This window comes from Saccopteryx leptura, chromosome 1 (genome assembly GCF_036850995.1).
Source record: "Saccopteryx leptura isolate mSacLep1 chromosome 1, mSacLep1_pri_phased_curated, whole genome shotgun sequence".
NCBI lineage: Eukaryota > Metazoa > Chordata > Mammalia > Chiroptera > Emballonuridae > Saccopteryx > Saccopteryx leptura.
In genome coordinates, this window is record NC_089503.1 from 197,365,573 (window position 1) to 197,381,035 (window position 15,463).

The window sequence follows — 15,463 nt, forward strand, 5'->3', positions numbered from 1 at the left end:
CTACTCTACCCAGCCAGGTTGGCATTTAGAATCAAAGTATAGATGAAGATCTTCCCAGACAAGGAAAAGCTAGAGGGCATTACCACCAGACCAGTATTACAGGAAATGTTCAAGGATCTTCTTTAAGAAAAAGTCAAAAACATAAACAATAAAATGGCAATAAATGCATATCAAGAATTGGACTAGAAACATAGAAATGAATAAGCAGGATAGAAACGGACTCACAGGTACAGAGAACATGCTGACAGTTGGGGACTGGGGGGCTGGGTGACAAAGGGGGAGGGATTAAGAAGCACAGACTGATGGTCACAGAACAGTCACGGGATGTCAAGTCCAGCACAGGGAGTATTACAGTCCATAATATTCTAATAACTAGGCGCGGTGTCAGAGGGGCACCGGACTTATTGGGATGACCACGTGGTAACTTACATAATGTCTCTTCCCTGGGCAGTACAACTGAAATTAATATAATACTGTATGTCAACTGTAAAGAAAAGATTTTAAAAAGGATAATAAAAAAATGTTGAGGGTGGAAAAAGACCTTCTTTGTATTGATTTGACACGCTGACCTTCTCTTCGCTCACTTGATCCAAGAGCAGAGGAGATATCTGAAGGATGACGGGCCATGCATTTTAGCCTTGACCGTGAGAACTAAATACACTGTGTCACAGATTCCCTTTCCCAAGAAAGTCTAGGCTCCGCTTTGAGTAAGCCTGGCCCTGTGGCCCAAGGGACTTAACTTCCCCCAGCCAAGCTGCTTCCGGTCCTGGCCCCTCACTGTCCTCCACTGGCTGTGTGAAAGAGTCCTCTGGATGACCAGTGCTCTCCACCAGTGTCACAGAGGAGGCAGTCACTCTCTTCTTAGGGGATGAATTTTCTTTAACACCCCCTGACACCCCTTTCCTGAATCCTGTCACAATCTTCCTCTCTGAACTTTTATCACATCTGTCTGTTTCCAGAAGGTACCAAGATGAATGGATCCCTGAAACTGGAACCGGCTGTATCTCACCAGCGCCTCTGGACCATCCTGTAGAGCAGAGATCTTCAGCCTTCTTCATCTCAGGGCACTCATAAACCAGAGACTAAACTTCTATGGCAACACCAAAAAATTTAATTTTTGCCGATCTGACCAAAAAATAATAATAATAAGTATAATTTTGATTCATTCACACCCAATAGCTATTGTTGTTGTGTTGGCTGTTGTCATTTTTTTTATTTGACAATCTAAGGGGAAAAAGGTCAACGTCCCCAACTCAATAATCTGGTGTCACATGTTTTAAATGCCTTGCAGCCAGTGGTTGAAAATCGCTGCCTCAGGGGAAGCCAGGTGGGAAATCGTGTTAATACATGTTTAGGAAAAGATGTTCTCTTGCTGGATCCGGGTCAGATGCCTGATTTGCCTACCCATCCCTTTCAGGAAAGTCAAAGCAAGTGTCACAAATTAAATACAGCGTGAAGTCTCCAAGACACTGTAAGAATGGATGTCTTCACCACTCTATCCTACAGAAAGTGGAATGGAATGGAACGAGAAACATTTCCCAAGCACTCAGGATCGGTGACGAACCCCCCGTAAAACACGCTCCAGCCAGCTGCTTCTCCGTGCGGAGGAACTGAGCTGGACGCAGGACATGCCTTCTGTCCGTAGTTCTGGTGCCAAAGCACTCTCGTTCAAATCAATAACTGAAAATGGAAACCAGCTCCCGCTCTTAAATATTATGCATGATTTATACAATTGGACCAGAGGAGCCTGGCTCTCTTTCCCCTGTTTGGTAAATAATATTCTGAATCTGAATTTCTTCAATTTGGACCCGTTTTAAACAGAAATGCTTACCCAAAGTGCTATACACTCCTAGGGTTTTCCTGGGTCTTCTCAGAACTCAATTAATTCATGTCCTTCAAAGCAAAAAACCCTTGGCAAGGCCCACAAAGCATATACTATCAAAAAGTAAAGTTTATTTCACTTTCAAGTGAATAAACCAAAAAGCAACAAACCAAAAAGCTATGAAAATGCAATATTAACAAATTCTCACTCTCGCCTATGGCCCTCTTGATAAAACGGTTGTTTCTACCCCCAGTTAATTGCAGGGAAGTCCTTGGTACAATTGGACTCGCAAAGAAGATGGATGGACATAGCCTAATCATGTCTTTTCTGAATAGGATAACACGGGGTGGGTCATTTTTCCTTTTGGGGAAAAAAGACTTCCGTTCCCCCATCTGTCCAGGGAGAAAGTCGACTGTGACCTTTGGGAATGGGCTTTCCCCTTTTGTCATCAGTTATTGTGACGTTTGGCTCCCCTGCCCACACACAGTCTGCAGGGACCACCCACGTGGCTGTAGGTTGGAAACAGAGATTGAGCCTGAGGAGCTTGGCCCCTCTCCCTACAACCTGCTTTTGGCCTGCTGTCAGTTCAGCAGAAATCCGCGTCTAAGTACCTTGCGCAATGTGCTGGCACAACTGCAGAGCTGGACACAAAGATAAAAGTAAAAAGGTGTGCGCAGAGCTGAGGACGGTGAGCAAGAGCATGCACGGGGAGCAGCCACGTCCATGGCTGCTCCTTCGTGGGGGTGCCCTCACGAGGCCGCTGCAAGCCAGCAGACCCAGGAATTCAGGGGAAAGACAGTGGGAGAATCACAGGGGGCAATCAGCACAACCTTCACAGAAATGGCAAAGGCTGCCTAGATGGCTGGGGCCATCTAGAGGGTGGGACCAGGGAGCCACATCTGAATTTGTATTTCCAAGGGCCCGTGCTCCTCTTAAAACAACACAAAAAATCACCTCTCATTTAAAATCAGTAAGTCTACCTGTTCATGACCAACAACAGTGTCCAGTCTGGTGCGGAGATGGGGAGATGGAAGGGGCGAGAGAGCTGAGCCACAGGGGACTTCCACACGTTATCTGGGGATAGTACCAGTAGGTAAGACTCCCCATCAGAGCCGGAGCGAGCGCCATGGGGTGCTGGTTCTAAAGCCACCCTCCATGGATCCCTGGTGGTCCACACAACTGCAAGGCCAAAACGTCTCTCTGTTCCTCTGTCAGCGTGTTGACATTTTCACAGATGTGGCCATAGCATCCGGGGGTCATGCTGCTGACCCTCTATGTCACGGCAGGGACATCCACCTAAACTGATGATGGTCACTGTGTTCCTCACCCTCACACACCCACTGAAAGAAGTCAGCTCCACCAGGAAGGTTGTTATCGGCGCCTGTCCTGCTACCACTTTCTGAGGTACGCCGGCAACACGTCTGTGTCCCCTAACGGGCAGCTGCCCAAGGTCAGGCACTCGCACAGTCATGGATGTTGCGAGTTGAATGAACCGCTTGGCATATTTTTTTTAATTCTTATTCAATTTATTTAAATAAATAAAAATTTTAAAACCTAGCTCATTTGTTCGTGGAATAGCATCTTTTCCCTGAAAGAAGGGCTGACAGCACTCTGGTTACAGAGGCACTGCCGCCAGACACTTTGGAAAATGAACAGAGGGGGCCCGTCAGTGTGACACACGTGTGACAGTGCTCCCTGCCCATGAGAAAACCTGAGCTTCCAGGTGAGAATGAGGATTCTGTGGAACTTGTACCTGCTTCCACCAGGAGCTTAACAGCTGACTGCTCCTTAAACACTCTTCCTGGTGAGACTGATGGTCTCAAATATCATAGAACGAAATGTGTCAGTATTTGGAACATCTGCATAACTCAGCGGACCCACTATTTCCTAAGGAAATATCTTGCACGGTGACAAGATAATGACTCTCGGCACACACTGTTACCATGCAGAAGGACCCCTTCTTAGGGGTAGAGGCACTAATATAATTACATATAGAAACAGTTCTAAAACCTCATGCAACAGAAAATGAAAAAAAAAAAACTGTTCCCCAGTATAATTTATGTCATTGGCAGTATGTCTTAGCAATGAGAAGAGTCCTGAAAGAATCCCTGAAACCCAGTCGGTTTGATAAGAGAATGGAAGATTCGCACACGCATCATTCTTCAGGGAGCTGACAGGAATGACCGAGAAGGCCTAAGGAGGGAAATTGAATGAAATGAACAGACACAAAGGGGGTCTTACAGGACAGCTGTTTGCTGTTGTTACCTCAAGAGGGTGATGACAGTGGTGATGGTGATCACAGCTCATGTGATTGGGTGCTTTTCTGCTCCCGAAGGAGCCCGTTCCATCCTCACAGCAGCTGCATGAGGGCTGCTGTTACCTGTCGTTCACTTTGAACAGATGTGCGGACTGGGGTCCAGAGGGAGGAAGTCATTAACCTAAGGAAAGGGCTGGGATTCAGGTGTCCTCTGACCAGCTCAGAGTCCACATTCTTGCCTGGAAGGAAGGAGGGTGATACTGGGTACAAGATTAGAGTATAGCTCTGGGCTCAACCTTCACTCTTCTTTGACTTTGCTTCTTATGTGCCTTGGGAGACCTACTCACCCTTTCCAGCCCCTCTCTCCGTTTGCGCAAGGAAGCCAGCCAGCGGCACCTCCCGTGAGGTGTGGTTGTTAGATGATTGATAAGAATACTCTGGTAAATACAGAGCACTCTGCAAAGGTTAGGATCCTTTTTTTTTTGCTTTTTTTTTTTTTTTTTTTTTTTTTGCTCTTACATTTAAAAGTTATTTTGCTAGTTTTAATTCTTTATTAGCAATTCACTATTGTTTAAAGTGAAACAAGTCTGAACTTGTTTCTTGTTATTTCAAAGAAAGACAGAGTTGTAAGTCATCGCATGATTGGGGGAATAGATATCATCGGTGAATTCACTCATTTGGGCCCTAGTCAGTTGGCTCTGCAGTAGAGAGTTGGCCTGGCATGTGGATGACCCTGGTTCAGTTCCCGGTTAGGGCACACAGGAGAAGCGACCATCTGCTTCTCCACCCCTCTTCTTCTTGCTTCTCTCTCTCTCTTCTCCTCCTGCAGTCATGGTTCATTTGAGCAAGTTGGCCCTGGGCACTGAGGATGGTTCCATGGACTCACTTCAGGTGCCAAAATAGCTTGGTTGCCAAGCAACTGAGCAACAGCCAAATGGGCAAAGCTTTGGCCCCATAGGGGGCTTGCCGGGTGGATCCCAGTCAGGGTGCCTGTGGAAGTCTGTTCTTCCCTCCCTGCCTCTCTTAATTTAAAAAAAAAAAAAAAATTCACTTAATTTGTAAAAATTTTTACTTTTTTCTACTTAGATGTAAAAAATATGCAACATTAAAACTACGATCCTTTGCCTTTTCCCTTCCCCAGTTATTTATTGCTAAATGGATTCATTCAGTCAACAAGCATTAGACACATACATGTGGAGACACACCCATGAAAAAGAGGAGACAAGCACACTTGCATTTAAGATGTTCATTTGAGCCTGACCAGGCAGTGGTGCAGTGGATAAGAGTGTTGACCTGGGATGCTGAGGACCCAAATTCGAAACCCTGAGGTTTCCAGCTTGAGTGTGGGCTCATAGACATGACCCCATGGACACTGGCTTGAGCAAGGGGTCACTCGCTCTGCTGGAACCCCCCAGTCGAGGCACATATGAGAAGCAGTCAGTGAACAACTAAGGAGCCACAACTTCTTTCTCCCTTCATCTGTCTCCCTTAAAAAAAAAAAAAAAAAAAACACCAGCTAATTTGAGTAGAAGAGGACCAAGATGTAATGAAGTCAGTAAATTACGTAGTTACAAGATCACAGGTGCTAATGGGAACCAGGCGTGCAGGGAAGGGGGCAAGGGGAAATTTTTACACAGGATTGTCGGTGTCGGGCTTTTAAAAGAGATGGCATTTGAGCAAAGAGCCAGCCCCGCTGCAGGAGTTCGCTACGTGGGCGTTTGAGGGACCATCCCCACAAGGGCGCTGAGAGAGTCACAGGGAAGCCAGCCTGCCGGCTGTAGGACAAGGGTGGGAGAGAGGCTGAGGTCCTTAGTCCAAGGACACTAGAGCCGTGACCTCTGACGGAGGAGGATTGGCGCGGGGCTGCTAGCACAAGAACGTCCTGACTTAACTTGGACAGCAGTGACTTTGGGGGCTGATGGACAGTAGAGGACGGGGACACATCTTCAGGGAAGAGGATGGTATCTGAGAACAGGGTGGCAGCGTGGAGCTGGGAGAAGCGCTTGGTTTGGGGTGAAATGGAGGATGTGGGTGTGACACAGTCACGGGCTCTGCCCCTTCCAAGAAGGCCGTGCTGTCACAAAGGCGTGCCTCAGGGTATGTCCACCGTGGGACGGAACAGGTGGTTTGGGGGGTGCTCCCCCTGCAGCCCGAAGCCCTCTGCACCACTGTGCCTCCCGGCCCTTCTCAGCAGTGGCTGAGCCCAACAGCAGTGTCCACCCTGGCCGGTCACTCCTTGTCCATGGACCTCTGTGGCTGCCAATCTCATCTGGTCTGTCATGCTCATACTATGGGTCCACGTTCCCCAACCCTCAACCCTGGCAGAAATGTAGCTTCCTTTGGTTTCCAGTAACTCGCCTCAATCAAGATAAGTTCCACTGCTTGAGGAGTTCAGTCTTTTTATTTTCTTGTAGGAAAGCCCAGTCAGATTCAGGATTCTTTTCTCCCTTTCTCCTCCAGGTGATCAGAACAATGGACGTAAGGTGAGAGGGTGACCTCTGGGCCTTGGCCGTCACCTGTCCTGTCCCCTGCTGGCATCGAATGAGCCTCCTCCAGTTTGGTCTGTGGGAAGTGGCCTCTGACTCCTGTGGTCTAGGCGGCTCCTGTGCCCCACCGTCAGCAGGTGTCCTCCTGGTCTCAAGTCCCCGTGGACCTAACGCTCTGTTCTCAGCGAGTTCTGTGTCATTGTCTCTGATGTGAGTTTTGGCTTTTGGAACTTAAATGACTTCCGCCCTCTAGACCAGTGAATCTCACACCTTTTGGTCTGAGGATCCCTTTCTATTTAAAAAGTTATGGAGGACCCCAAAAGCCTTGTAGTTATAAGGGTGGTACATCTATCAACATGTGCTGTGTTGGAAACTTACGTTGAGGAATTAAAAAGATTAATTAATTTAAAAGTAATAAGAGCAAACCCATACTATTATAGTTTTAATGGAAAAAAAATAACTTTTTCAAAGCAAAAACAAATTAGTGAGAAGAGTGTCATTGTGTTACATTTTTGCAAATCTCATTAATGTTTGGTTTAATAGAAGACAGCTCGAATCCGATACCTGTTTTTGCATCTTCAGTGTCATTTGATATGTTGTTTTTGCTGAGTATATAACGAAAATACAACTTCACGTGCATATCTGGGAAAAGGAAGTGTGTATAAATATTTCTGCATCACTGATTCCAAATCTGAAATCCGTTTTTTGGTGCATGCTCTAGTTTTTATGCAATTTTAATTTCTTTTTGTTACAGTTAATGGCATGCATTGGTTTTTAGAGTTGAAGGGCAACAACTCTTGGATTGAACATAACCACAAGGCAATTAATGTTTTACAAACATCACTTTTACATAATTGTAGTTGTTTTAAATTGCCGACAATTTAAAATGTAAATTGTTTTAAATGTAAAAATTATCTGATAAAAACACCCTCTTATTTTAAGATTGAATCATGGCTTCTTCGAGTAGGTGTACATGTAAGAACAGTCCTGACACCTTCTGTTATATATGTGGCTGCAAAGGCACAATATTTCATCATTTCTGACACGTGCATATATTGCCTATTTTCAAGTTCCCCTTGGTGATCAAAACAAGAATTGGGCTCCTCATATTGTGTGTCATAATTGTGAGGAAATGCTTCATGACTGGACAAAAGGAAAACGCAAAGGAATGCCTTTAGGTATTCCCATGGTTTGGCATGAACCTAAGGACCACAGCAGTGACTGTTATTTCTGTCTGATCCATACAAAGGGCATCGGCAAGAAAAAACAGCATATGATCGCATATCCTAATATCCCTTCAGCAATATGACCTATCCCACACTCTGAGACACTCCCGGTTCCAGTTTTCAATGGTTTTATTTCTTCTAAGGACAAAGAAAGTGAACATGGTGATCAAGTGTATTTTGATGAGATGCATGAGGAAATGGTTGTAGAATCTGAAGGGTCTTCTTCTGATGCCAAGCAGTCATTAACCCCTCAGCAGTTTAGCCAACCCGAATTGAATGACTTAGTAAGAATGACATAAATATTGTCCTCGACTTTCTGAAGTATGAGAAGCATAACTGGCTCATTTGTGTGGATCTTAAAATGGTAAATTTCCTGCTAGGACAACAGAGAGGTTTCATGAAGTATCCTTGCTTTCTGTGTTTGTGGGACAGCCGAGCTCAAGAGAAAAACTGGACACAGAAGGAGTGGCCGAAACATGAAGCTCTGGAAGTAGGGATGCAAAATATTGTGAATAAACCTGTAGTTAATCGAGACAGGATCATTTTTTCCCCACTTTCATCAAACTTGGCTTAATGAAGCAGTTTGTTCAGGTTTTGAATAGAGAAAGTGAATGCTTTCAAAATATTATTTCTGCTTTTCCTGCCCTGTCTTTCGAGAAGATAAAAGCAGATGTATTCGATGGATCTCAAATTCGAACCTTCATATGTGACGAAGAATTTGCCAGGAAGATGAATAAGGAGGAGAAAGCAGCATGGCAGTCTTCTGTGGCAGTTACAAAGAACTTCCTTGGCAACAAAAAAGCAGAAAACTATGAACTTTCGGTTCAAAGGATGCTGTTGGCTTTCCACGACATTGGATGCAACATGAGCATTAAGATTCACTTCCTGAACAGTCACCTTGATAAGTTTCCCGAAAATCTTGGAGCTGTTAGTGATGAGCAGACTATTGCTGGACCATCAAATGAGATTGTCCTCAACAAGTACACAAACGCAAGAGCTACAAACGCAAATTTTTGCCTGAATAGAATTTAAATAAGTTTTGTGCAAATTTTATGATTAAAATAAGTGTTTTAATATGTTCTATTTCAAAATTGTAGACAAATTCTGATGCAATCATATCTCTTAGTGTATTAGTGTATTTACTGCATTATATAAATTATTATATTTTTACAAAGATGATGCCCAAGAAGACATTCTACTTCATTATGTTAAACTAAATGTTGAGAATTTTACAATAAGATGAAAATCTAAAATCTTGAACTGCAAAAAAAAAACCTGTAGCTTACAGAGAAAAACTAATGTCAGAGTTGAGATCAGCACACTCGAATTAGGTAAGAACAAGTGTTTTTGTGGATGCAACAGAAATTTTGTTCCCCATTGTAATCATACAAATTTTAGAAGGGCTTTCAGTCAAAGAAGTCTAACAGGCATTTCTCTGGTTCTAATGGTCCTTGGTTTTCTATATATTTACTGGATAGAATTAAGAAGTAGCTACTAAAATGTCTTATATGTGAAACTGGAGTGTTCTCATCTACCAGGTGAAGTCTTTTATTTTAGTTTTAAGGTAAAGGAATGTGCGGCTATTTCTAGATTCAGCTGAAGCTTACATTTTTCAGAGAGAGTTGATAGAAGTCCTGACAGTTCTTTGAGGATCCAACAGAAATTAATCAATATAGTCCTCACCACCTCATGAAGACTATAAACCTCCTAATGAGTCTCAAGCCAGTGAAAATCTATGCCAATTATAAATGTTGACTAACAGGAATCGGTTCCAAAGTTTGTCATAAAATTTTCTCTGTAAAATGATGTCCATTATAAATTTTGAAGTATAACCACACAGGAGAAAAGAAAAAAAAAAACTCCTCAGTTTAAAACTTTTGGCAAAGACAGAGGTAAGATGCGCCCAAGGTCAAAAAAAAAAAATTGTCCTTTTTGCTTTAATAGACTACCTTGCCATTCGCTTTTCCTTTTGAACAGTGTTTTCATATACTTGCCCAGAATTTTCCCCCCACTGTTACCATCCCAGCGTCCCCATCGGACAGTCACTGAGCGCACACCACGTACGAGCCGTGCCACACTGAGGCCAAGGCCATGGTATCTCTGCCAAGAGGCAGGCTGGGCAGGAAGTGCACACTGCTCCAACAGAATCCGGGGGCTTTGATCACACCCCACAACTAACAAAGTATCAACTTAAATACCTCGCTATCAGGAAATGAGCTAAAGCTCTCCTTGATTCATTTAGGTTTTTTTTTTAATAACAACTTTGTATCTTTTATAAAAAAAGGTCTGCGGTATTTCAATTTTATTCTTAGAATCGGCAGCTGGGGAAAAGTGTCCTCTTTCTAGATGAATCAAAGGTTTTTCCATATTCCCTGTGGATATTTACCACACAGAGCGGGAGCCCAGAAGGTGGGTTGGGAGAGCCATTGCCTATGCTGACATTTTCATGTTAATATCCACATATTCATTTACCAAACATTCAGGCACCGGCCTAAATGAGTGCATTTCATTTTTAAACCTGTAGGGTTTTTTCAGCAGACCTCGATAACAGGGCAACACTGCCACCTCGTGGCCCAATGCAAATGAAGGCTTCTAATTTTCATTCCATTGTTTTATAGAAACAGAAGCTTATCGACTCATTCATAGAGATGTAACCCTTATAGATGGTGGGTGGGAGGAATTTTGGATCTACGTATTATAGTCCATCATAAAACATTTATAAATTATAATATATCCTAGGGAATAGAAAGGAACACAGGCAAAGAGAACTTCAACAAGTGATCGTTAAGTTTTCAGATTATTTTAACGCCCAGTATAAAAGCATTCGCTATTTGACCCTGTAAATACCCTAAAACAGTCATGCTGTCTCCCACATTAATGTAACATACATACTGCTATGTTAATTTTAAATAAACAATCTCTTCCATAAAGGTGTGCAAACCAAAACAAACAAAAAAGACCTCAATAATAAATAGACAAAACCAAAGATTAAGGATCCCAAGTAATCGGAGAAAAAAGAAAAAGTCCAGCTTCTGAGATATGAGATATTTAATGAACGTGTCACCTCTCGCCGACGTGCGAACATTCCCGCGACCTTAGACCCAGGTGACAACGGAGGTCAATTTAAGGCCACGGTTCTCCCGGGCATCTGCATGGTCTGGTCTGTCTGCTATACCACACCGGTCTCAGCCTGTTTCTTGCGAAACTTCTCAGTGAACACATATGTGACAGACATTCCGTGCGGTCACTTAATGCAGTACCTCAGCTCCAGCATTCCTTTGACCCGCCATGACCTCCAAACCCTTCAGCCTTACCTTCCCACTGTGCCCACGCCTCTCACTGTGGTCGCCCCGGGCTGCGATCCTTGGTGAGTGGGCATGGCCATGTGCTTGCCCCGCCCTTCCCTGCTCACTTGGTTCCCTCTCTGGGCAAACCCCACCCCAGTTCCGTCCAGTGCTCTGCCAGCCCCACGCCACCCTGGGCAGCTGAGCTAGCTGTGGAGACAACACAGGCTCACGCTCATGCTCAAATGGGAATGCACGTAGATTTGTGACAAGAACCCAACGGGCCCTGATGTGGCCCAGGGGTCCTGGCCATTTGTCATCCATTCACAGGCTCTCCTAACTCTACCTTCTCCTCTCTTCTCAAATGCCCAATACTCCCTCTCTGCCGCCCCTCACTCTGAGCTGATGAACTCGCCTCTGTTACTCGGAGTGTGTGTGTGTGTGGGGGGGGGGGTGAACAGAAGAGGACACTGGGAAGGTCAGGACCACATCCTCACCAGCCAGCACCCGGCCCCACTCTGCAGGTGAACCGCGCAACCCTCTCAGGCTGACTCCACCTCTGTGCACAAGACCCCAGCTCACCAGCAGTGTCTCCATTCCTCTTGCATTAGCAGTTTCTCCACTTCCACAAGCGCTTCCACATCAGAACACAACCCCCCTTGACCGGCGCCCGTGCTCAGAAATCACCCCCTTGATCCCGCATTCCTCCTCGCATAAGGCCCCATTTCTGGACCTCTTGAGAGCAGAATCTCTCAAGCAAGTCATCCAAACCAACGGTCTCCAATTCTCTTCACCCACCCCACCCCATTCTCTCTGCAGCTGTTCTTTAACAAGGTCCCAGATGACCTCCAGGGCTGAACCCAAGGTCACGTCTCAACCCCCACCTCACTGTTACCCCGGACAGCTAGCTGGTCACTCCCCTGTCCTTGGAAAACGTTCAGCTACCAGGCGTCCCCAAACTACTGCTCGCTCGCGGGCAGCATGTGGCCCCCTGAGGCCATTTATCCGGCCCTCCTCTGCACTTCCGGAAGGGGCACCTCTTTCATTGGTGGTCAGTGAGAGGAGCACTGTATGTGGCAGCCTTCCAACGGTCTGAGGGACAGTGAACTGGCCCCCTGTGTAAAAAGTTTGGGGACCCCTGATAGACTTTCAGGAGACTCACCCCACCGACTTCCCTCCCTCCCTCTTGTCACCACCTTCCCTGCTTCCTGCCCTGCCCTGTGCCCGGGGGCTCAGGCTTCAATCCCAGTTTCCGGCCGCAGGGGTCCCTTGCTAGGAGCGAGCAGGGCCACAGCTTTGAGTGAGGCTAGTGTGATGGCTGCCACATCTGTCCCCCACCTAGACACCTCCCTGGGACCTGAGCTCACTGCTGCACAATTCCACCCGATGTCTGAAAGGTATCAAACTCACTGCATGCAGCACTGTGCTCGGGGCACTCACCCTGTGCCCCGCCCTCTGCAGGTGCCCAGGGCTCAGCAAGTAACCCAAGTCACTGAAGGCCTTGGGGCCACTGTCTTGCCTCCTGTATCCGTTTCTCTCAAGGCCCATAGCCAGTCTGTCACCAAATACTGTCCACTGTAAGCAAAAACGTGCCCAGAGCTGAATCACTGGCTTCCTCCTGGGCACCCCTCAGCCAACACCGTTCTCCTGTCTGTGTCTGCTCTGGCCCTAACCCAACACCAGGCTGGGGCTCCTCTCCACGGGGCTTGGAGAAAGAGCATGAAATCTTGGGTCCAACTTTGTCACCCCTCTACTCAGAGCTCCCCAGGGCCACAGAGCCAGCTCTGGAAACACCCCAAGCTCTGCACCCCAACTGGAAGGCCCGCAGCAGCCGGTCCCCCCTCCATCCTCTCTTCCTACTCCAGTCTTTGCTTAGCCAAACCGTCCCCTCCCAGCCCCTCGAACGTGCCTAGTCCAGGAGCTGTCAATGGCTGGATAACAAGTCTCCCCACGTTGACTGATTGAACAGCCGTACCTGGCACACTCTCTGGGGTCACAGGTCCCCGTCTGGCTCAGCAGCAGTCTCTGGTTCAGGGCCCCATGGGCTGCCGCCGACGGGTGGGCTCCGGTCTTCTCAGAGATCCACTACCAAGCTCACTGGCCTCGCGGCCAGCCTGGCAGCCTCAGGCCCCATGGGGTGTGGGCCAGGGGCCTCTCCCATCTACCAAATGGCTTCATCAGAGAGCAGAGGTGCGGAGCAGTGGGCAGACCCAAGTCAAGAGTCCTTCACAATGTCATTTCAGGAGTGATGTCTCATCATCCTGCCCCTCAAGGGAAGGCGGTCACGTGGGGGGATGGGCAGGAGATGAGGACCCTAGGGAGCCTTGTAAAAAGCTGCCTAGTGCACGGGTGTGGGCCCCTTGGGACGCACTGGTGCTTTAGAATATTCTCCTTCCAGGAATCAGCATGCCCTCCTCCTCACCTCCTCCGCCTCTGACCTAATGGCACCTTCTCAGTGAGCCCCTGCCCAACACTTAAAATTTCCATTCTGCCCCCAAATACTTCTCACCTCCTCCCTTGCTTCATTCTCCTCCACAGGACATAGTGACTCCACCATATCACTTACTTATGGGAGGTGACCTAGGTTTCCACAACTGACTGAGCCAGGGCTATGTCCCCACTGCCTTCCTGGGTGAGCCGCAGGCCAGCGTGGGGCTGTCAGCCTGAGACTGGCTGACGGGAGTGGGCGGCATCTGATTCACGCTCCAGGGGCAGACAGGGCGCGGGCCCCAGGCGGGTTGGGGGGCCCCAGGCGGGTCTGTGCCTTCTTCCACAGCCACTACATCCCCCCTCCACGTCGGCACCTTGGGTCTGTGACACAGGACCTGCTTCTCCTGCTGATCTCTGTCGTCCAAGTGCAGCCCCTGGGCCCCAGGACAGGTCAGTGCAGACCCCAACCCCTCCTCAGGGATCCTGGATCACCCTGTAGCTTCCCATGCGCCCAGCTTCCTCCATGGCACCTGGGACCTGACCTTCTTATACCAACAGTCCCCTCCCGGTGCCGCGCCCAGACACACGCTGGCGGTCCACGTTTCGCCACTAAAACGCACACTCTGTGGACAGAAACTCTTGACTATTTTGTTCAATGCTCTTGCCCTCACACCAAGAACGAGGCCTGGCATCTCGTAGGCACTCACTAAGTATGGATGGATGAACAACGTGGGACGGCTGTGTGAGGCGTGCTCATGGGGTCAGCAGCTGCGAGCACTCTGCCTGAATGCTGCGTGGGTGTGTAGCAGCACCTTGTGTGTGTGGCCTGGGTAAGGCTGCAGGTGCTTGCGCTCAGGAGAGATTGCGGATTGCCCGCCAGTCCCGGGGAGGGGCCGTTTTGCTGTTTGTTTGCCTGAGAGGCGGTTCCCCTGTGTGCTCCTCCGCCCTTGTGAGCCTCTATTAAACGGAAAGGCCCACCGCGTTCTGGCTCCGAAGTGTCTCTGCCATCTGCTCGAATCCAGTGTGGACCTGCCTGGCCTCAGCCACTGGCCTCACAAACAGTATTAAAATAAATAAATAAATAAGGCGCAAGACTAGTATTAAGGATGACACAAAAGGCAGGGAGTGATACATACACTGACGTTCTGGGAGAAAGATTCCCGTAAAGAACAAACAGGAACCTACTGGCCTTCCTGGAGAAGGAGGAAGAATGGGAAATCTAGTCTGTATGGTGAGATGGCATGGACGACGCCGGGACAAGCATGCTACGTGTCACACACACGGGACGCCCTCCCGGGATAATCAGCGGGTGAGTCATTCGTTTCTGTAGCAGGTGACTCCCGTGGAGAAAACAGTGCTTCAGAAACGCAATCCTTCAGGAAGGTGCTCAGCTGATTGGAAAGGAAGGAGACAGGTCAGTCTCATCGCCTTAGATTAGCAGGGTGACAGTGACATAAAGGCAAATAAAAGTTAGTAAAAAAAAAAAAAAGGTTACAACATGGCGGCTGTAGAAACCCTTGGTGCCGTTCACCCCTACTTCTGACTCCCCTCTTCTAAGCCCACGGTGGGGCTCCAATTCCCCACCCTTTTGACGTGAGGTCTGGCCAGGCAACTCACTCTCATCCATGAACTATGAGGTTGTGTGACAGGCGTCGCTGCAGAATGAAGTCTGTAGGAACAGGTGTGGCCCGGAGACGTTACACATGGCGAAGTCCTCCTCAGCCTGAGTCAAGAAACAAGCCCTTGTTGTTTTCAGCCACAACGGTTTTGGATGGTTTGTTCACTGCACACCATCTCATCCATTCTGACCACAGCAGTTTTAACTTGTGTTGGCAACAGGCGTTTCTGTCTGTACTTTAGCAGAGCTTGGTTTCCTTTCGCGAGTGGGTGATCAGGACGCAGTAACTCACTTCCGATAAGTGGCAGCATGTAACTTCTCAGACCAGGTCATCCACAAA